General features: G+C 43.5%; 2 protein-coding genes across 18 annotated transcripts in view; one reads left to right on the top strand and one right to left on the bottom strand.

The window, feature by feature from the left end:
- Erich1 (glutamate-rich 1) overlaps positions 1–22216 on the bottom strand; it is a gene marked incomplete at its 5' end in the record, with an annotated part of 52793804 nt that overhangs the window by 9145541 nt on the left and 43626047 nt on the right.
- Nsd3 (nuclear receptor binding SET domain protein 3) overlaps positions 2155–22216 on the top strand; it is a 111418-nt gene continuing 91356 nt past the window's right edge. For 12 of the 18 annotated variants that reach the window (XR_015639369.1, NM_001436791.1, XM_087587941.1 and 9 more), the window contains 1 exon segment: positions 2833–3312. The gene's annotated coding sequence lies outside the window, so the exon portion shown is untranslated. 18 annotated transcript variants of the gene reach the window in all.

Raw genomic sequence — 22216 nt, 5'->3', positions numbered from 1 at the left:
GAATTACATTCACTTACAAACAGGCCCAGTAAAATTTATTAAATATTATAAACCAGATGAACTGTCCCATACCCAGTGTTTGAAACATAAAGTAGATTTTCTTTTTTTTTTTGTTTTTTTTTGGTTCTTTTTTTCGGAGCTGGGGACCGAACCCAGGGCCTTGTGCTTCCTAGGTAAGCGCTCTACCACTGAGCTAAATCCCCAGCCATAAAGTAGATTTTCTAATATGGTCACAAGTTAACAATCCAATTCTTTAAAAAGGGGGTGGGGCTATTCTTATGAGCCATTTGTTTAAAACAAGGAATACTTTCTCTAGGCATGGGTGCTTTATCAGTCTTGACAATTTGGTGTTTAGGATGAATTGAATATATATTTACCACCATAACTTGGAGCAGCCTATTCACTTGCTATTGGAAAGAGTAAGCGTGCTTTGAACCTCAGAATGTTAGATGATGAAACATAAAGTAGGAAGTGTGCCTATGTCCCCAAATAAAGCCTCTGAGAACATTTTTGAGCTCCTTAAATGGGAAATCCAAATGGGAGGTGGAAAGCAGGAAGGTTGGGGCAGGATCACACTTGGTTCACATCACTCCTTTGGTCACCTTTCTTATTTATAAATTTGCCTCATAAAAGCAGTTTTGGCTCCTTTAAGTTGTAGTACTACAGAAAGGATAGGCTTCAAATAGTGAAAAGCCTGGTTTAGTAGTCCCAGCCTGTAATCTCATTGAGTGGGTAAAGTGGGGAAGGAGGATTGCTGGATCCGGTTGTATTGTGGGCAACAGAAGCAAACCCCATTTCAAAATAAATGAGTGAGCTTAAATAGACAATGGTTACAGATTAGGTGGGAGTGGTAATTTATGCCTATAATGCAGATATCCTGGAGGCTGAGGCTGGACAATCGTCATGAGTTCAAGACCAGCCTAGGTTTAACAAGACTTTACAGATGAACATGAGTGGACAAAGGAGGTAGCTCATCTGAAAAGGTGTTTGCAGCAGCACCGACGACTGGAGTTCAAGCCCTGTAACATGGTGAAAGTCTGGAACGAGTTCCCACAAGTACTCCTCTGATATTTACACACACATATAAAATAACACAAAATACTATTGGCCCCCTGCACGGTGGTACACACTTTAATTATAACATTTGGCAGGCAGAGGCAGAAACTATGTTAGGTTGAGGCCAACCTGATCTTCATAGAAAGTTCCATAACAGCCAGGGACCCTGTCAAAAAAAAAAAAAAAAAAAAAAAAGAAAAGACAAGCACTAGGGAGGCAGAGACAGGTGAATCTCTGAGTTCGAGGCCAGTCTGGTCTACAAAGGGAGTTCCAGGACATCCAGGACTGTTAGAGAGAGAAACTCTTGTGTCCAAAAACCAAAAGGAAAACCAAACCAAAAAATATAATATCATCAATGGAATTTTTTTCCACCATCACCCTTACATTAATGTCTATTAAAATCAGTGAACTGCAGAGATTTTACTAAAATTCTGAGGTAGTGGGCTGGAGAGATGGACCAATGGTTAAGAACACTTGTTCTTGAAGAGGGCAAGGGTTTGATTCCTAGCACTCAAGAGGCTGCTCACAACCATCCATAACACCAGTTCCAGTAGATCTGACACCTTTTCTGACCTCCTCGGGGACGTGGCACGCACAAGGCGCACAGATAAATATGTGAGCAAAACACGCATAAACATAAAATTATGAAATCTTAAAAACACTCCTGAGGTGGTATTTGAAACCAGGAGTTTCTCGTAATGGTTAGCTCAAGCACTGTAGTCTCTATGGAGAGGAGGATGGCACTTTGTAGTGACAGGGTTCCGTAATTCTCAGAACAGAAACCAAGAGTGTGTATCAGTTTCCTCATTTGCTCCCTACGTATGTTTCCTTTCTAAGTTCACGTCTCCGCGTTGGACGTTCTAAGTAATTACCACCAGGCCCCAAGAAACTACATCTGTACACCCCCTAAACGACTGTTTACCCGGCCCTGACATTGTATTACTCGTATTTCCTAGAATGGGGAGGGCTAGGGGTTTGCAGAGTTCTGCCTCCTTCCTCTCACTCTCCGGTGATCGCTCTGGGACAAATACCCCCACGTCACTCGGTTCCGAGGTCTGGCCCGGAGCAGCGCAGGGCCGGGGCACGTGACCCGCCCGCAGTCCTCGCTGTGGCCCGCGGCCCGGGATGCAGTCGCGCTGACGTCCTCCTGGTTACCCACAAGCCTCTGTACCCCAGTGCGGGCAGGAAGAGGGCAACCGGGTCCAGTGCCTGCCCGGGAGGACGGGGTGCCTTCTGAGCCGGACGCGAACTCTGCCCAGTACCCCCCAGTACTTGTAAACTGGCAGCCACCCGTCTCTCACTGCCCCGGCTCAGGCTCTCGTCCTAACGTACTACCCGGTGTCTGGGACGCGGAGGCCAGGGCGCTCTGCTGACAGCTGTCAGGCTGTCATCGACTCCCAAGCCTCGGCTCTCCCCGGTCTGCGTCATTGCGTACCGGTCATTAGGTTCTTCCTAACATCTAGGAATTGTAGAGCAGGGCCACTCGAATACCATATGGCGTCTAGTACGTGCTGCCGTTTAGTAAGTATTAGCCTTGCAGGCCCGACCTGGCTGCCCCTCCGCACCAGCCCTTCCTTTCCCTCTGCCTCATCGCCTGCGGTCTCGCGTCTGCTCCAGACTCTCGCGCGCCCCTCCTCTCCGCGGCTGACGAACCTCTTCCTTCTTCGCTCTCAGTGCCGGGTCCCGGACTGCATTTCCCGGCAGGCGCCGCGGCCTCTGGCCAATGGGGGACTTAGGATTTGGCGGCGGCGGCGCCGAACGGGGCGGGGGGGCTTTGTGCGCGGAGGCGGCGGCGGCGGCGACGGCAGCGGGAGCTGGCGGCGCGGAGATCCGGACGGAGGCCGAGGCTGGGGCTGGGTGCCGGGCGTCTGGGAAAGGTGTGCAGCTTTCTATCGGAGCCCCGGGACCCCGCTGCCGTTTGGGGCCGCCAACCTCCGGCTCCTCTCAGGCACCAGCAGCTACGCGGCGACCCCCGTCCGGCCGCCTCCCCTTCGCTCCGCGTCGCCCGCAGCCTTCCGTCTGCCCGCAAACGAGCCCGGCCGGCCGGGCCGTGGCCCTCCTCAGTGCCGGCCGCCATGGCAGGGGTGCTCGGCGCGGGGGAAATCTAGTCCGAGGATTTCATGCGGCCTAGCTCGGTTCCGTCTCCTGCGCCCGCGGTCCCGGCAGCTGCCGGCAACCCAGCCCCACTTCGGGCCTCCGTGTCTCTCCTGTGATCGTACTGACACGGCAGGGGGGTTAGAATGGAACAAACTGAAGGTAAAGTGCTTGTGTATGTGTGTGTTGCGCGTCAGGGCTTAGGAGGATCCTTGGGGTGGGAGCGACCTAAGACCCAGGAACCGTAAGGAGTGAGACCCTGGAAGAGAAGGGGCTGCGGATGGCCTGAAAGGGTTCGGGGAAGGAAGAGCAGATGGTAAGGTGGGTGTGGAAGGAATTGGGAGGTGGGGCAGGTAGGCTTGGGATATGATGTAGTGGTGCTGAGCTGGGAATTGGGAGTAGAGGTGGGATGGGGGCGGGGATAAGGATGGAAACGGGGGAGGGGTAGGAAAAGAGAAGAGTTAGATTTGGACATTAGAGACCTAATGCAAATTAGGATAGGTCTGGAATGGAGTGTGGAAACTAGAAGAGTTGGGGGAAAGGGATAGGGTTGATGGAGAAGCGAGGCATCTTCTGGGAATCAAGGGGAGAAACTAGTGAATCAAAGTGGAGGAAAAGATAAGATTAGGAAATAGGGATGAAAAATGATCGTGTCAGGATGCAAGAGGAGGATAGGAAATAGACGCAGGAAACTGAAAGACATACGATTGGTCTTGGGAAGGACATTAGCAGAGTGTTGGAAGGGATGAGAATTATCGACCAGGCGTCACAGAGTGTGAGGAAAAGAAGGATTGTTATTGAAGTGTTAGAAGGGAAAGCCTTTTGTTCCTATATTTGTGTGTATTCTGTCTTGTATTTCAAGGCTAGAGAAATAGAGAAGCTAGTGGTTATGAGGTTGTGATTGTTGTGAAATGAGGGAGGTGTGGGTGTTACTGTTCTGAGAGAAGAGGAGATGTGTTTGTGTTATGGTAGGGAGGCAGGGAAAGACATGGCCACAATTTGATGGTTTTGGTGAGGGAGTAAAGACTATTCAGATTTAAAGGGGGCAGGGGCAGCCATGTTTGCTACCAGGCACTGCAGTGTAAATAAATTCCCTTTCCTCTCCCGACATCTGCGTGAATCTGGAACCGACAGTTCACATTGTTACACCTCCCCTTCTATTCATGAACTTCTCTTACCTCTTGGGTCATTTACAATTACTCATAACCACGGAAGGACGAGGCGATGTTTCCCATCTTGTGTGTTTCGCTGCCTCTTCTTTTCTTTCCCCTTTTCTTTCTGGTTGCAAAAAAAAGGCATACCGATAAACTGCAGTGTAAAATTTAACCCTTTTTATAAATTAAAAATTAGAATTTTTTAAGAACTAACCAAAGAAATCATTGCTACCATATTTCAAGCTTGATTGTGAAAAGTCTTAAATAATAATTGGTTTCCAACACCTCAGAAGCAAGTCAACACGGTTTTTTTTTTTTTTTTCCAATTCTTTAAGTAAACAAGGAAATTGCATTGGTTATTTTACTTGGGGCGCTCTTAGAAAGGTGTGGGGAAGATCAGCCTGTTGTAGATCATCTGCTTGGTGAATTTGGAATTTTGGAAAATTAGAAATGTTCCTAGTGATATGCATGTTGTTATGAATAATGCTTTTTTATTAGCTTTTCTCATCTCTTCCCTTTGCTTTCATGTAGCTAGTTCAATACCATCTCCAAATGCCAGGTCAGTACTGTGATCTGTGAAGTAGGCACGCAATCGTTAGATCCTCACTGAGCTGCCAGCTTCTGGGGGGTGGGTGGATGGGAAGTTCTGTCACTCCCAGGAAAGCTCCAGCAATTCTTTAATGTATTCAGATATAACTACTTGTATGATCTGAATTTAGACTAAGGGGCTAAGTCCTGACAAAGTAGAGGAATTGGTATTTCGAGATCTCTTTTCTATTCATATTGAAAAGTAGGCACCTCACTTAAAATAATGGTAATTGTGGTAATCCAAAGTTTAGCCACGTGTTAGTCTTGAAACTCTTTTCTAACACCAGTGAGTCCTGCTGACTCTAGAGTGGGCTCGGTCATTCGTACTACATACAAATCTTAATAGGAGTGTTCTCTCAGTCTTAATAGAGTTTGGTGGAAAACTTTAATGTTGTTGGAGTGGTACTTGCTGAGATTAGACTTGGAGTAAATGTCAGATTTATAACTTGGAGTATTTTGGTATATATATATATATATATATATATATATATATATATATATATATATATATATATATATATCTGAAAAACATTTTCAGGACCTATTGTAAAGATAAGTCCTATTCAAAGTTATTTGGCATGCAGCTCTTGGGATTTCTCTGTGTTGATAGACACATTTTATTTGTATTTCTCTCCTGGTTGACATATTGTTTGTAATTAGTAGACTTACTTGCATGAACTGTCAGTGCCATCCTTATAGGAAAATGAGCAACTGTATATTACAACAGAGAATATCTATTTGGAAGTGTGAATGAGCCCTCTTAGTGTTCTGTCTGGGTTCCTTGGATAGGTTTCCATTCAGTGAGGAAGGCTACTGTATTTATCAAACACTTGAAATCCAACCTGCTGTGATTACTACTGCCCACGTGGTACTTAACATTTTTTAAAAATTATTTTCTTTCTTGTGTATTAGTGTTTTTGCCTGTATGTATGTATGTCTGCATACCACATGTGTGCCTGGAGGTCAGAAGAGGGCATCAGGTCCCCTGAAGTGGGAATTATAGATGGTTGTAAGTTGCCATATGGGTTCTGGGAATTGAACCTAGATCCTCTGGAAGAGCAGCCAGTGCTTTTAACACCTGAGCTGAACTGTCTCTCTGACCTTGATACCTCTTTTAAAAACTTATTTATTAAGACAGTCTCATGTATCCCATGCTGGCCTCAAGCTTTCAATAAAACTGAGGCTGATCTTGAATTTCTGATCTCCGGTCCATCTCCTAAGCATGCTGATACAGCCATGTACTAACAGCCTGGTTTATCGGTGCTGGGAGGCCCACCTAGGGACCAACTAAACTACGTCCCTCTTCCTTTTTTTTTTTTTTTTTTGAGTGACAAATTAACAGATGGTCTCATAATGATTAGATTAAAAGAGTTTCAAATGAAGGCAGCTAATTGCCCACAAAATTGGTTATTTTTGGCCCAACTGTCCAAAGTGACTCTAAAGACAATAGTTTCTGGAGTTTTAAATAATAATCATAATGTAAAGTACAGCTAATAGTTGTCCTCTTGCAGTGTGATGATATATATGTACATGTATGATTTCTTTTTTTATCTTCCCAACAATTTTCTGAGACTCTACTTTTAACTGCTTTTTGCAAATGCAGAAACAGGTTAGATAACATTACAAATGTTATTAAATATTTAAATAACAAAGCTGGTATTTGAGTGTGGGTATTTTAAGTTCTAGAACCCAGAGAAGCAAACTGTTTCTGTTAGCTTCTTCTAATATAACATAAAAATAACACATGCCTGTTATTTTAAAATGTTTCAAAAGTTGCGAATTTAACTAGTTAGAAGTGTCCAGAGTTTCCTCAACAGTTTCTGTGGATTTACTTAAATGCGTAGAATGGACTCACACTGATTCTAGAACCCAGGTCTATACTGAGCTAAACCTTGACCTTTCTTTTTTTTTTTTTTTTTTTTTTTTTGGTTCTTTTTTTTTTCGGAGCTGGGGACCGAACCCAGGGCCTTGCGCTTCCTAGGCAAGCGCTCTACCACTGAGCTAAATCCCCAACCCCAACCTTGACCTTTCTTATTTTATTTCCAGTTACTGCTTTCTTCCTGCTTGAGTCTTTCATGTGTCTGAGATTATGTGTACACTGACTAGTGTTTTGTTTTACTTAGCAGGCATGTGGGTCTCTAACTTTTATTTGAGAGTCAGGTAGACTACTACCACTTAAACTAACCCTTCTGTTTATTTTTGTCTTTGAGGCAGGGTCTCTGTTAAGTGGCTCTGGCTGGGCCTCTAATCATACCCATCGCTTGCCTCTGCCTCCTGAGCGTTGTGATTGATTGAAGGTGTGCTCCATCAGGCCAGCTGAATTAACCTTTTTTCTTTCTGTTGTAAGAGTGATTTTTTTTTTTCTTTTTTTGGAGCTGGGGACCGAACCCAGGGCCTTGCGCTTGCTAGGCAAGTGCTCTACCGCTGAGCTGAATCCCCAACCCCGTAAGAGTGATTTTGACTACAGTCCTAACAGTCTGTTTGAATGGGAGATAAATGCTCCAACCTACCTTACTTTACAGGTGAAAAAGCCTGACTGGTTGGTGCCAGACTGGTGACTTGGATCTCAAGACCACATTACTTCCTTACTATGAAGGGATTTGAGCTGTTCTTTCAAGCTCAAGGTGAGCGGATGTGCTGAGGTCAGACAGTGTGTGTATACCGAGGTCCAGGGAGTTGCTTGCAGGGAGGCAACTGCCAGGCTTGGGTGTTTTTCATTCTCTGACAAACAGCATATGGACAGAGTGTTTTTATGTGTAACTGGATTATATCCAGCCTATCTTGAAGTTTGTGTTTTGTGTAATGGGATAGGTGTTGGCAAAATTTTCCCCCTTCTAATAAAATTGTCAATGAAATAGCAATGAGGGGGAAAAATCAGAAACCCAGTCCTGGCTCCAAAGTAAAATGGAGACGCTTTCTTCAAATTTTCTGTGTTTTTGTTTTAATGAGCTGAAAAATACCTAATTAAAAACAATAGTTTTGGGGCTGGGGATTTAGCTCAGTGGTAGAGCGCTTACCTAGGAAGCGCAAGGCCCTGGGTTCGGTCCCCAGCTCCAAAAAAAAGAACCAAAAAAAAAACAAACAAACAAAAAAAACAAAACAATAGTTTTAAAAAAATCTCAGGCTGGACATGGTGGTTCATGCTTTTAATCCCAGTCCTCCGGAGGTGGAGGCAGGTGGATTTCTGTGAATTTGAGGCCAGCCTGGTCTACTTAGTGAGCTCCAGGACAGTCAGGGCTATATCAAGAGACACTGTATCAAAATAAAAAAAGTAAAAACATCTGAGGAGACACTGTTGATTTAATTTAATTATTTTTCCAATAAAAACAAGGTGACCACAAATTCGTATTAAATAGTTCAGTTGAACTCACCCAGCTCATGATTTAGCCTTAGCCTCTCCTCTGCTAGCTTTACAGTTTGTGCCACTGTGCTGAACTTACTGGGTCTCAAAACAAAGACAGTGTCACTTGTCGTAGACGCAAAAGAAATGAAAGTTATTATTTTGAAGTTTTTTGGAGATTGAAAGCTTTATGTGTATGAGCATTTGCCTGAAGGAATGTCTGTGCACTGTGTGTGCAGTGCCCATGGTGGGTAGATCGTGTTGGTTGTCGTGCGTGGGACTGGAGTTACAAACAGTTTAGTTGCCATGTGAGTGCTGGGAACTGAAGCAAGTCCGGTGGCTGAGCAGCAGTGTCTTAACTGACGGCCATCTCTCCAGCCTGGACTTACCCTGCCTCTTCTCAAAGGTTATAAAGCCACAATGAGTGGGCTAGAGTCCAGAAATAGGTGATTATCAAGAAGAGTTGTTAAATATGAAGCCAAAAGTGGTAAAAACCTAGAATCCCACCACTTAAGAGGAGCTCAGGTTTGAGGGCAACCTGATAAAAACAGTCAGACTCAGAAAACAGCATGTGTTTATAGCGCACACCACGGACACACACACACACACACACACACACACACACACACACAGTGTTACATATATACAGTACTACATATTTTTTTTTTTTTTTGGTTCTTTTTTTCGGAGCTGGGGACCGAACCCAGGGCCTTGCGCTTCCTAGGTAAGCGCTCTACCACTGAGCTAAATCCCCAGCCCCAGTACTACATATTTTTAAAAAGGAATAAATGATAAACACAACATGGATGAATGTTGAAATAATCCTAAATGAATCCAGACCAAAAGAAAAGAAAATATGTTTTGTGATTCCAAACAGAAGCCTCATATGCACACTACTCTACAGTGACAAGCGTACCAGTCCCAAGAAATTAAAGGTTGTTAAAGCTTTAGAAGTTGTTATTCACAAAAATCTGTTTTTCACTGCCATGCTGTTTTTAATTTTACTTTAGAGAAAAAAGTATTTTTGAAGAAGCAACTCAATGATTTATTTTTTGTTAATAAACACATCTGCCTTTTGAGTTTTTAATAACTAATGAGCTTTAGGATACTCTTCTCATAAATATTTATAAGGTGGGGCCTGTGGCAGGGAAAGGCACTAGCCACCAAGCCTGAAGACCACCTGATTAGATCCCTGGGACCTAAACGGTGGAAAACATGGAAAACGAGAGCTGACTCCTTCCTGCAAGGTGCCCTGTGAACTGCACAGACACCAGTGAATTTAATTTTAAAAAATTAAAACGTCAATTTACCAACTAGCTGTTCTATAGTGACCTAATTTTTAAAATGTCTGTCTTATTGTGTGCGTGCGTATTTGTGCAGGTGTGGGCGTATGTGGAGGTCAGTGGAACGCTTGTGGTGGGGTGGGGTGGGGTTGCTTCCGTGCTGCCGCATCAAGTTCAGGCAGTCCGGCTGTCTAGGCCGGCCCCTGAACAGGCCGGCTGGTTCTATCTAGTATTTTTTAAAAGCTTATAGTTTCATTTTCGTTTTTACTGTTAACCTTAAGAAATACATAGTCAGTTCCTTAAATACTACTATGTTATGTGTAATACCTATACATGGGGAAGTAAAAAAAGACATTTAAACTGTGAATTAGAAAATGTTGTTACTGGATGTGTGTTGTTGGTCCTCTAGCACATCTGCTATTAACAAGATTGAAGGAGGATTCTTAGCTTATTTAAAAATTACGTCATGGCTTTGTTTTTGTTTGTTTTGTTCTGTCAGATGGGGTCTCCCTTAGCCCAGGCTGGCTCTAGTGAAGTCCCTGTGTATCGGAGTGGCCTTGAGCAGTTAGTCCTTTTACCTCTACGTCCCAAGTTCAGAGACACAGGCAGGCAGCACTACCCTGAACCAGGTCTGGGTCTGTCTTTTCTATTTGAGACAGGCTGGCCTCAGCCTGTCCTGTGGAGGAGACTGGTATGAAACTTCGGATTATACTGCCTCCACCTCTGGGGTTTGCAGACACTCATCACCAACGCTGTACGAGACTTGGGTCTCAGTCATTAAGATACGATGAGAAAGCAAATGGGTAAATGAAAAAGAGTCACGTACATCATAGTTTATAGTTAAGCTATATAATAACATTTTATATGGTGCCTTCTTGGATTGTTTTATAGATATCCACACAATAACTCCATTTTTTAAATTAATCTGAAAGCACAATAATTATTTATCTGAATCATGGGAGATTTTGAAATCTTCCCAATGCCTAAGACCAAAAAGACTAATCATATCATATAGAGTGAGTTCTCGGATTTTGGTCTACTTCTGAGTTACAACTTGAATAAATTATTTTTCAAGGGGTTGGGGATTAGCTCAGCAGTAGAGCGCTTGCCTAGCGAGCGCAAGGCCCTGGGTTCGGTCCCCAGCTCCGAAAAAAAAAAAAAAAAAGAAAAAGAAAAAAAAAAAGAATTTATTTTTCTATTTTATGTGCATTGATTGTTTTGCATAAACACACACACACACACACACACACACACACATATCTGTCTATGTGAGGATGTTGGGTCCCCTTGAACAGATAGGTGTGAGCTACCAAGTGGGTGATGGGAATTGAACCCTGATCCCCTGGAAGAGCAGCTGTGCCATCGCTTCGGCCTAAGATTCTCTTGCATTTGGAATGCTTTTCTGTGGCATACTTGGCCTGATGTTGTTTGTTGGATCCCTTCAAAGAAAATGACATTCAATTTACTTTTTCAGGACGCAGTTCTTGGAAGTAGTGAACGTTTAATTTGAAGTTTTAGTAGCTGTTCAGTATTGCAATACTATAGTCAGTGTGTGGACTTGCTCGTAAGGCTGGTACATGGTGTCAACGCTACCAGCCTTTTCTCAGTGTCCACAGAAATGCATTCAGATGTTTCTCAGTGTCCACAGAAATGCATTTAGATGAGTAGGTCAGTTGGCTGGCTCTTACACCAAATTAGTTAACTAATCAGCTTGCTCGTTTGTTTGTTTTTGAGACAGGGTTTGTGTCTGTAGCCCTGGCTGTCCTAGAACTGGCTCAGTAGACCAGGCTGGTCCTCCTGCCTCTGCCTCCACTGCAGTGCTGGCATCAAAGGCATGCACATATGTCTATTTTGAGACTGGGTTTCTTGGTGTAACCCTGGTTGTCCTGGAACTCTCTCTGCTCTCCAAGTGCAGGTGAAGTGGTAACTGCCATGGTTCTAGATGCTTTGAACTTAGAGACAGAAGGATCTCTAGGAGTCTGAGACCAGCTTGGGCATTTTAGGAAGAAATCAAACAAGCAAGCAAGCAAGCTCTGGCAGGACATAGTGGTTCACACTTTTTACTTTCTCTGTGTACCCCTGGCTGTCCTGGAACTCCTTATGTAGACCAGGCTGGCCTAGAATTCACAGAGTTCTGCCTTTCTTTGCCTTCCCAGTGCTGGGATTGAGTGTGCAGGTGCTGGGTAACGGTGGTGCACGCAGGAAGCAGAAGCAGGCAGATATCTGTGAGCTGTAGGCCGGCAAGGACTGTACAGTAAGACCCTGTCTCCGGAATAAAAGCCTGAGTAGATGGCTCATCGGGTAAAGGTATTTTCCACCCAGCCTGATAACTTGAGTTTAATCCCTGGAATTCCACATGGTGGAAAGGAGAGAATTACTCTCCCTAAGTTGTCCTGTGATTTCTACACAAGTGCCGTGGCACATGCATGTTTCTGCTCCAATATACACAGAAATAAATGTAATTAAATGAGAAAAGTAAAATGATTTGATTTATAAATACCTCCTTTTAAAAACTGTATACTGGACAGTGTGTTCTACCCATCTACTTCACTGTAAGAGATTTGCTTTGATCTAACTGACCTTTTTCCTAGTATTTGTTCAGCAGGTGTGTTTACTTTGTCAGTTTAGCAAACTGTGTGTGTACTGGGGGGTTGGTATATGCACATGCGTATATACAGTTACGTGCATAAGCAGAGTTGCTGGGTATCATTCTCTACCACTGCCTGCCTGTTTCCTCTGAGGCAGGATCTCTCTCTGTATCTGGGGCTTGTATTCTTTTCCCTACTAGGCTATTAGCCAACAAGCCTTCAATGTTTCCCTGCTTCTGCCCCCACAGGACTGGGGTTACACACACACATTTGTGAGATTGGGCCTAGCTTGTTATGTGGGTGCTGGGATCTAAACTCAGCTCCTCATGGTTGTGCATCAAGTGCTGTCAACCAGAGTCATCTCCCCAAGTCTCTGTCTTAAATGAGGTGGCCGTGGAGTAGAAGGTCCTACGTGGAAATCTGCATTCCTCCCATCACTTTACCTTACCACTGAAGACTAATGCTCTTGTCGATGACTAGAAATGGCTACTTAGAGTTGTGGAGCTTCAAACTGAAGTGCTAAAGTACCAGACTATAGTAGGCGTGTAGTTGGTAATTCTCACTTCTTAAAAACAGAAATAAAGTATTGGAGGCTGAGGGTGTGGCTTGGTGGTAGAATGCTTTTCTCTATATAAAGAGGCCCTGGATTTGATTGCCAGATTTAAAAAAGAGAGGGAGAAAAAAAAAAGAAGAAAAAAGGAAGGAAGAAAGAAGGAAAACATCTATAAATGAGGTTGTCTTTAATTGCATGTTTAGTGGATGAAGAAATGAACTCACTTGGCTGCCTTAACAGAAGTTAAGAAATGTCGGAGCAGCATCTTTGCATGGGCTGTGTGGGTGTTCTCAGTAAGAGATTCATGTTAGTACAAGTACGAACAAGAAGTTAACTTTCCAGTCCGAGCTTACTTTCACTGTAGTTACTGTAACACCATGCGTCTAACTGCACCAGCGCTTGGTGTTCTGATGAAGCCAGAATGTGATGTAAAATTTGAATATAAGCAGCCTAAAATCCTGAAGTGGTAAAACTAGTGAAGCAAAACAGAAAACAAAACAAAATTCCAGAAGATACCTAAACATCTTTTTTGGAAATTAAAAACTTAGTTACAAGTTTTAGTTTGATACGTTGGTTGGTACTTTAAAAACACCTATTATTTTTGTCATAATTATTATTATTTTTTTTTAACTTGAGGCTAACAGAGAATCCAAGTTATAAGAAAGTAAAATTTGAACATTTATAAAATCTATAAACCTACTGGATGTGGTGACTCACTTCTAATCCTAGCATTCAGGAGGCTGAGGCAGGGGGATCTCTGTGAGTTCAAGGCCAGCCTTGTCTACATGGTGCCAGGATCCCCAAGGCTACAGAGCAAAATAAATCTATAAGAACTAATTAATTTCAGAAGCTATTTTACTATCATTTACTTGATTTCAAAGAGAGTAGGACAAGATGACTGATAGAAGTTGGCTTCGTTTGTGGCCAGAGAGATGGCTCAGTGGTTAAGGGTGCTAACTGCTCTTGCAGAGGCCTAGCTTTGTTCTCTAATGCCCACATGGCCCACAACCTCATGTAGCCCAGTTCCAGGGATCCTGTACCCATGTGTTGCACATACAATTGACATAATACACCCAGGCACACACACATGCCACACATGCACATACAATAGATTTTTTAAAAAAAAGAAACAGCTTAGTTTGTAGTAACTTTCGGTATGAGCCATACTCTTGTGGTAAGAAACAGGACAAAAAAAATCTAGTTCACATCTTGAAATGGTAACCATGTTTGTTGTTGTTTGGTGTAGTCAAGAACAAAGTAAGGACGGTGGAGGTGAAACTGGGTGAATAAGGTATTTAGTTAGTAATCATTGTATTGTTACAAGGTAGTCAAGCAGTAATGTCAGGGAAAAAACTGAATATAATCTAAAGTGCTGAATAATTTATTGAAATGATAATCAAGTAAAAACAGATTGAATATAATAACAGGGTTTATGGATACGTGAAATAAAATGTAGGTTTAAATTGTTCTCATTAATTAATTAATTGATTGATTAATTATGTTCCATGTCATGCAGGTTACTCTCCTGACACAGGACAGTTTAATCTGTTTGAAAATCAATTTTCTTCTAACACTTTGCTTTGTTTGAGATGGGGGTGGTTTCACCATTGTCATCTAGGCTAGCTAGCTCCAAATTCTGAGTGCTACAGGACTGTAGCTCGCTGTAAGTGGGAAATTTCAAGTGGAAATTTTAGGAACTATTTAAGGTAACAGCAACACAGCTAACCAGATTATGGAGCAGCGCAGTTATACTTAAAAATTTTTTTTCCTCTGTTTAAATTTTTGAAAATGTAAATAGGTAAATTAGAACATACACAGCTTTGGACATGTTTTGATTACTTAGAAAATGTCATGACGACAGCACGGTAGTCATGGTGATTGTATAGCTGTAAGAGCTTGTATAGTTGAGCATTGGGTGTAAGTTTCATTTAATGTCTGATACTACAATGAAAGTCATTAAATACTGTTAAGACTATTGAGACTTAAAGTTAATGTCAAAATAGAATGTTTATATCTAGACATCTGGAGGAATGGCGTCTCCTTCCATTCCGTGGTGTCATTTCAGGTGCTGCATCACTTGGTTTAATCCCCACATATCAGACAGTGAATGAGATAGCTCCATGGTTAAGACCGGGGTCTGATTCTCAGCACCCACTTGGTGACCCTCAGCTGTCCATAGCTCCAGTTCCAGGGAACCCAACACTTTCTGGTCTCTGAGGCTATCAGGCATGCACAGACATCCAGGCAGGCAAGTCACTCATACAAGCCAAATAAGAAATTTTCGAAAATCTCCTGACTATGCAACTCAAGTCATATGACCGTTAACACCGGTATTACTAGTACACGCTTTTACTCTCAACATCTGCTTGTCTCTGGATTTCCATGTCACTTTAGCATGTAGTCTCATTGCTTAAATGCCCATGTAGGTGATTTCTCTTCCTTTTCCTCTCCTGCCCCTCCTCCCCCCTTTCTTTCTTTTGAGTCTGGTGGAGACCAGACTGGCTTTGAACTCACAGAGATTCACTTGCCTCTGTTTCCTGAGTGCTGGGACTAAAGGCGTGTGGCACCATGCCAGGCGATTTCTCTCTTGATCACAGTATTTGCCCATTTCTTCAGAGTTCGTGACTAACCTCATTTCCATAAGCATGCAAGGATATTTTCTTGAGGTTGTTTAAGGGACAGTGCTGTGCCATAGAGCTTTGAGGTGGTAGAAGGATCTTGAGTTTCCCTCTGAGATAGGCTCTCCAGCCTAGGCTGCTGTGTATGTACTTCTGACTACAGTCACACAGTCAGCTACTACCCACAGCAGCTAAGGATTGGCCGCTGCTGCTTTCTTCTCCCTAGAGTTTTAAAGACTTTGAAAGTTTGTATTATGTGTGAGATCTGTCTTTGTGTGAGCCTGTGCATGAGGATGCTGAACAGGCCAGGAGAGGGCATCTGGAGCCAGAGTAGTTGTGAGCCGTCTGATAGGGGAGCTGCAGTGGAGCTCTGCTCTTCCACAGGAACAGTGAACTCTTAACCACCGAGCCATCTCTCCAGCCCAGGATACTTGTTTTGTTTTTTGATTTTGTTTTGATGCTTTGAGACAGGGTTTCTCTGTGTAGCCCTGGCTGGCCTGGAATTCATTCTATATAGATCAGGCTGGCCTTGAATGTGTTTATTTTATTATTTTGTTTGGATGCTGTGCCTACATATATGTTTGCACACCACATGCATGCCTGGTGCCAGCAGAAGTCAGCAGAGGGCATCAGATCCCCCAGGTCTGGAGTTAGAGGTAGTTGTGAGCCACCATGTGGTCCTGGAAATTGAACTGTTGACCTCTTCAAGAGCAGCCAGTGCCCCTAACTACTGGGCCAACTCTCTGGGTCTCCTAGAATTTTTTTTTTTAACTTTTTTTTACTTATTTCTGCTCACTGCCCTCCTCCCAGCCATCCCCTCCCACAATCCTTCCCTCATTCCCCCTCCCCTTCTCCTCTGAGCAGGTAGAGGCCCCTGTGGGTATCTCCCCCACCCTGGCACTTCCAAGTCTCTTGGAGACTAGGCACTTCCTCTGCCACCGAGGCCAGACACAGCAGCCCATAGAATTCTTTCAGTCAGTGGAATTAACAGCATGTAGACTGCTAAGCAATAAAGTGATTTTTTTAATTTGTTTTCTCATTTGCTTGTTTGTTTTGTTTTGTCGAAGCAGGGTTTCTCTCTGCAGCCCTGGCTGTCCTGGAACCTGCTCTATATATCATACTAACCTCAAACTCAGAGAAGCAGCAGTAAAATGTTTTAAATGTAAAATGCTCGCCTCTATGTTTGTGTATTTTGGACTAGTGTGGGTTTATAATCCCTGTACTTGGGAGGTAGAAGCAGCAGGATCTGAAGTTTGAGTTCATCTTCAGTTATATGGTGTGTTAGAAGACAGCTCGGGTTACATGAGACCTTTTTTTAAAACAACATTAAAACCAAACAAACAGCGTAATCTGTGTGGAAAGGACTTGGTTTCTTCACACCTGTTCCTGGACACTTGCTTTTGTTTTCTCCCTCCCTACCTCAGGAGCTCACTAAGTAGACAAGAACGACCTGGAACTTCTGATCCTTCTATCTCTATCTTCCCAGTGCTGGGGCGATTGACCTGTGCCCCCACCCAGGTTTATAGCTGCTGGGGTTCAAAGCTAGGGTTTTCTATGTTAGACAGGAACTGCCAATTGAGATAAAGCTCAGTCCCCCATACAAAATGTTTTATGTGTATGAGTGTTTTGTCTGCATATCAGTCTACCATCTACTTGCTCCTGGCGATCAGAAGAGAGGGTCAGCTCCATGGGCTTGGAGTTACAGATGGTTGTAAGCCTCCATATGGTGCTGGGAATTCAATCTAGATCCTCTACCAAAGTCACAGTGCTCTTAGCCACTGGGCCACCTCTCCAGCCCTATTTATTCTTAAATGATGGAGCAGTTACTAAAATGGGAAGTTTTTTATTTAGGGAACTTGTTCATAATTGTGTGTCTCTGGGAATATGTTTGTGTGTGGTTCTACTTACTCATGTAGGAACCTAAGAGGCCAGAGGCGAGTGCCACAGTGCCTTTCGTCATTCCACTACAGTTTCTAAAGATTTCTTGTGAGTGCTTTCCCTGCATGTATGTCTACCACGTTCGTGCAGTGCCAGAGTAGGCAAGAAGAATGGGTCTGATCCCCTGGCACTGGAGTTGTAGATGATTGTGAACCCCTCGGCCAGGAACTAAACCAGGGTCCTCTGCAAGAGCAGCAGCTGCTGAGCTGGCTCTCCAGCACCCCCCCCACCCCCTGCACTTTATTTTTCTGACACAAGGCCTCACTATGTAGCTGACTGGCCTGAAACTCAGAGATCGGCCTGCCTCTGTCTCCCTCTGCTGGGATTAAATGCGTGCACAACTATACTTGGCTCCTTCCATTTTCAGTCAGCAGTGTAGTTCTCTTCAGTGTTCTCCCTAACCCTCTTGTGTGCGCCACTTCATGCATAGGATCCTTGTGATTATTTAGGCTCAACTGAATGAGAGGATAGTGTGCTTGCATGGTGGTTTTCTGCTCTCTGCAACTTCTGGACTCTTCTGTGGTACTGGAGATGGGAATGCAGACATGTGTAGCCTGAACACCATCTGGGGTTCTGCTGGTTGGTTTTGCTTCATTTTTGGGGGATAGGATTTCACTATGCAGCCCTGTCTTGAACTCACGGAGATCTGCTTGCCTCTGCCTCTCCCTCCTGAGTGCTGGGATTAAAAGCATATGCCGGGGTTGGGGATTTAACTCAGTGGTAGAGCGCTTGCCTAGAAAGCGCAAGGCCTTGGGTTCGGTCCCCAGCTCCAAAAAAACAAAGAAAAAAAAAGCATATGCCACCCTGTGTTGCTATTAACAAGAATTTCTGTCAGCGTTGCTTCCTGTTCATAATAGAAGAAGGTGCTACCACAATTTGCTTTGGATGTTAAAGACATCCAAATGTGTAAGACATCAAAATTTGTTGGTTATGGCGTCAAACTCCTTTAATCCTACTTCTTGGGAGGGGGAAAAACAAAGGCAGGAAGATCTCTGAGACTGTCTCAAGGACAAAACAAACAATTAACAAACATGAATTTTAGATCTCCGATCTGGCCAGTATGTCAACAGTGAAGCTGTGCAAATGACACTTCAAACATATATGACTTTTGGCGTATAGGACAAGATTTGTATTAATCTAATATCAAAGTCATTTTGGGGGGTAGTGAGTCATTTTACTAGAGGTCAAGATTCTAATATTTTTATCAGTGATAATATTATGACAGTTTCTTGTAGTCTCATTGATAGTGACTCATATTGGTGACTTTTTATATATTGATACAGAAGAAAGAACTTCATAATGTACACAATATAAATTCAGCACAATGTTAGTAATTCATATATGCTTGTGGTTATTAGATGCATGGCAGAGAATATCATGTTGCAAAAGATTATATAAATAGTATTTCTTAAAAAGATTCTTTAGTCCGTGACTCTGACTTGACATGTAGTGTGTGTTTTCAGCGGTTTTTTTACATTTATTTATTGTGTGCGCATGCCATCGTACATGAGTAGAGATCGGAAGCCAACCTTTGGTAGTCGATTGTCTCTTCCATGTGGCCTCTAGGGATTGAACCAGGTCATCAGGTTGGCACAAGCACCTCCTTACTGCCCCTATCTTCAGCATTTAATAAATGCCTTCTAATTTTATTATTTTAAAATTTTATTTATTATTTATTTTTATGTACATTCTTGCTGCTGTGCTTTGCGCTGAGCATGAGGTGGCGCTGCAGGTACTTTCTGGGCTTTCTTCAGAGTTCTTTTAGGAAGAAAGCAAATCTCCCCAGGCATGGTGGTGCCTGCCTTTAATTCCACACTCGGGGCAGGGGCAGCTGAACTCTGTGAGTTCAAAACCAGCAGGGTACAGTGTCCTAGGACAACCAAAGCTACTTAGTGAGAGCCTGTCTTAAACAACAACAACAAAAAGCAAATGTGGTGCTGGCTCCGTTGGTAAAGTGTTTGCCACACAAGCGTGAGGCCTTGAGTTGGATTCCCGGTACCCACGTAAGAACAAGATGTAGTGGTTTCACCTGTGACCCTGAAATGGGGACTGGTCAGGTAGGATTCCTTGGAGCTCTTTGGCCAGGTTCAGTGAGAGACCGTCTCAAAAGATAAACGGTAGAGTAACATAGGAAAACATCTATGCAGGCATGTGCATGAACCTGTATCACCTACAGGCGCACATAGCAGATCGGAAACATCAGTTCTAATTGATGTTTCAAACGTCTGGTGGCTCTCAGTACACTTACACTTAATGGTAATGAAATATTTTGATGGTTAGCCTGGTCCTGTGTCCCTAGTATTTTTCTGTCAGAATTAATTTATTGATAATGTGCCAGGCACTACAGTTAGTTGTGGGTCTTCAGAGAGTCTATTCAGGTGTTCCTAGTACACACTTCACTCTCCCCTTCGTTTCTGGCGCTACCCATCCATCACCAGTTATGTGGTGCGTTTTCATTAAATGCATTTCATTTGATTTCACAGCATTTCAAGAAAAAACATTTCAAAAACCAACTTGGTATTTATAATACTGAGGAGCCGAAAGTTCTTAATAGAAATTCTTTGAAGTGCTATCTACTGTCGGCTTTCAGAGAACCGTTTGGCTCTTCTCAGCCTGGACATGTCTGATAGCCCACATTTCACCTTCTTAGCCTGGATATTTTCTGCCAGGAGGGACGGACTCTGTCTCATTTATCTTTTATCTGTAGTGCTCAGGATCTGACATAACGCAGGCAACTCCACAGGAAGTGCTGTACTCTTATCAGGACTGGACTGGGAGCTCCAGCCCAGTGGTCCCCTTTATTGCCTTTCTCCCTAACATTGCAGGCTGTAGGATTATGGGGCCTTGGCTGAGTCTTCACCCTCTACTGTTAGACTTAGCACAGTGTAAACACTTGTTCCATTAGAGAAATCTGAATAGATTGGGACTGGGCGGGGTAGCTGGGTTGTACCATTTGGTTTCTTTCCCACTATAGCAGCAACAGAATGAGAAGGAAGGTGGAGCTGGCAGGAGCCTTCCCTGGACCTTTTCAGACTACAAAGGGTAATCGACTGCTGCTGGTGCTCAGAATTGACGTAGCCAGGTATTCTTCTGTTCTTTCTTGTGTAGATGTTTGAGATCATGCTCACTTCACACACACACACACACACACACACACACACACACACACACACTCCTTTCTCTATGACAAAGTAGTCCTTTTTTTAAATTTTTTTTTTTTTCGGAGCTGGGGACTGAACCCAGGGCCTTGCGCTTGCTAGGCAAGCACTCTACCACTGAGCTAAATCCCCAACCTGACAAAGTAGTCCTGTACTAGGTGTTTCGTATTGTGGTGGGATGTAAGGAGAATGCTCTGTTAGCAGAGGAGGCCTTTGACCTGGCTTTAGAGGGTATGTCATGGGTTAATAGAACCTAAATGGCATTTTAAGGCCTTTGAGTGTATTATCACCTGAATAGAATCATAAGACTGAGTGGTGGTTGAGAGAGAATATGGTACCATGGTGGAAGGCAAAATGGGAAACCCAAAGGTCTTTGACTAGATAGGCAGGTGCCACAATATCAAGGGACTTTGGCTTTTTTGATTGTTCTGAGACATAGAAATTCCTATTAAGGTTAAGTGCTCTTTGCTTTTTAAATATTTATTTGTGTATATGAGTACACTGTAACTGTCTTCAGATATACCAGAAGAGGACATCAGATCCCATTACAGATGGTTGTGAGCCACCATGTGGTTGCTGGGAACTGAACTCAGGTCCTCTGGAGGAGCAGTGTTCTTAACCGCTGAGCCATCTCTCCAGCCCTTTGAGATATGTATGTTTTGCCTGCATGTATGTCTATATGACATGTGTATACCTTGTATGCATAGAGGCCAGAAGAGGGTTTTGTTCTCCAGAAATAGGAGATGGGTTGTGAGCGACTACGGGGATACAGGGATCCCAACTTTAGGCCCTTTGCAGAGCAACAAATGCTTTTAGCCTCTGAACCACATCTTTCTAGCCCTAAGTACCTTACTTTTTTCTGTGATAAAATACTATGACCAAAGGTAACTTACAGAGGAGTTTCTTTTGGCTTAGTTCCAGAGGGCTAGATGTCCATAGTGGCTGGGGGATCATGGAGATAAAACTGGGAAGCGGGTTGTCACATAACCCAAACAGGAAACAGAGGGCAAGCAGGAAGCTTTACTCCTCAAAGCCCTCCCCAGTGATGTCCTCTCTCTAGCAGTGCTCCACACCCTGGGGTGCTATAGCCACGCCACACACGTGTTTTTGTTTTTAAGTACAGTTTATGCTGTAAAGCATGGGTCAGGGATGGATCATGCTGGAAACAGGAGCATGAGTTCAGAAACATGCTCTAGTTAAGGTAAGGAATCCTCCAGCATAAGCAGTGAGTGGAGAAGTGGATGGATGGGAGGGGGCAGGAGGGTGCAGCCCACATTGACTACAGCTCATCTTCTCACTTGTGGACTTCACTGTCACATGCTTCTGAAAACTCACACTGATTCAAGCAGTCATTTGCCTTACACTCTCTGTGGTTTTTGTTTTGTTTTTGTTTCTTTGAGACAGTATCTTACTGGGTAAAGCTGGCTGGTCTGTGTAGACCACCATGCTCCTCTGGCCTTGATCCTAAGCCTCCAGAGAGTGCTGTGATCACATGTTGCTGTCTTCAGACAGATCAGAAGAGGGCATTGGATCCCATGACATATGGTTGTGAGCCACCATATGAATTGAACTCAGGTCGTCTAGAAGAGCAGTCTGCTCTTAGCTGCTGAGCCATCTCTCCAACTCCCAACAGGGGTTCTTATTAATGCCTAGAGAATGAAAAGCAGTCTGGTAGTACTCAGGCTCAGGAGACAAGGGAAGTGGATGTCTGTGAGTTCAAGAATAGCTTGGTCACATAGGGAGTTCAAGCCAGTCAGTCCATGTAGTGAGACCCTATCCAACAAAGCAAACACAGAAATGCAATAAAAATCAAAAAGAGGGAAATCTTTTGCAGTGCTCATTAATA

This window comes from Rattus norvegicus, chromosome 16 (assembly GCF_021556685.1).
Source record: "Rattus norvegicus strain SHRSP/BbbUtx chromosome 16, alternate assembly SHRSP_T2T, whole genome shotgun sequence".
In the NCBI taxonomy this organism is placed as follows: Eukaryota; Metazoa; Chordata; class Mammalia; order Rodentia; family Muridae; genus Rattus; species Rattus norvegicus.
This window is presented reverse-complemented; position numbering and strand designations above follow the sequence as displayed.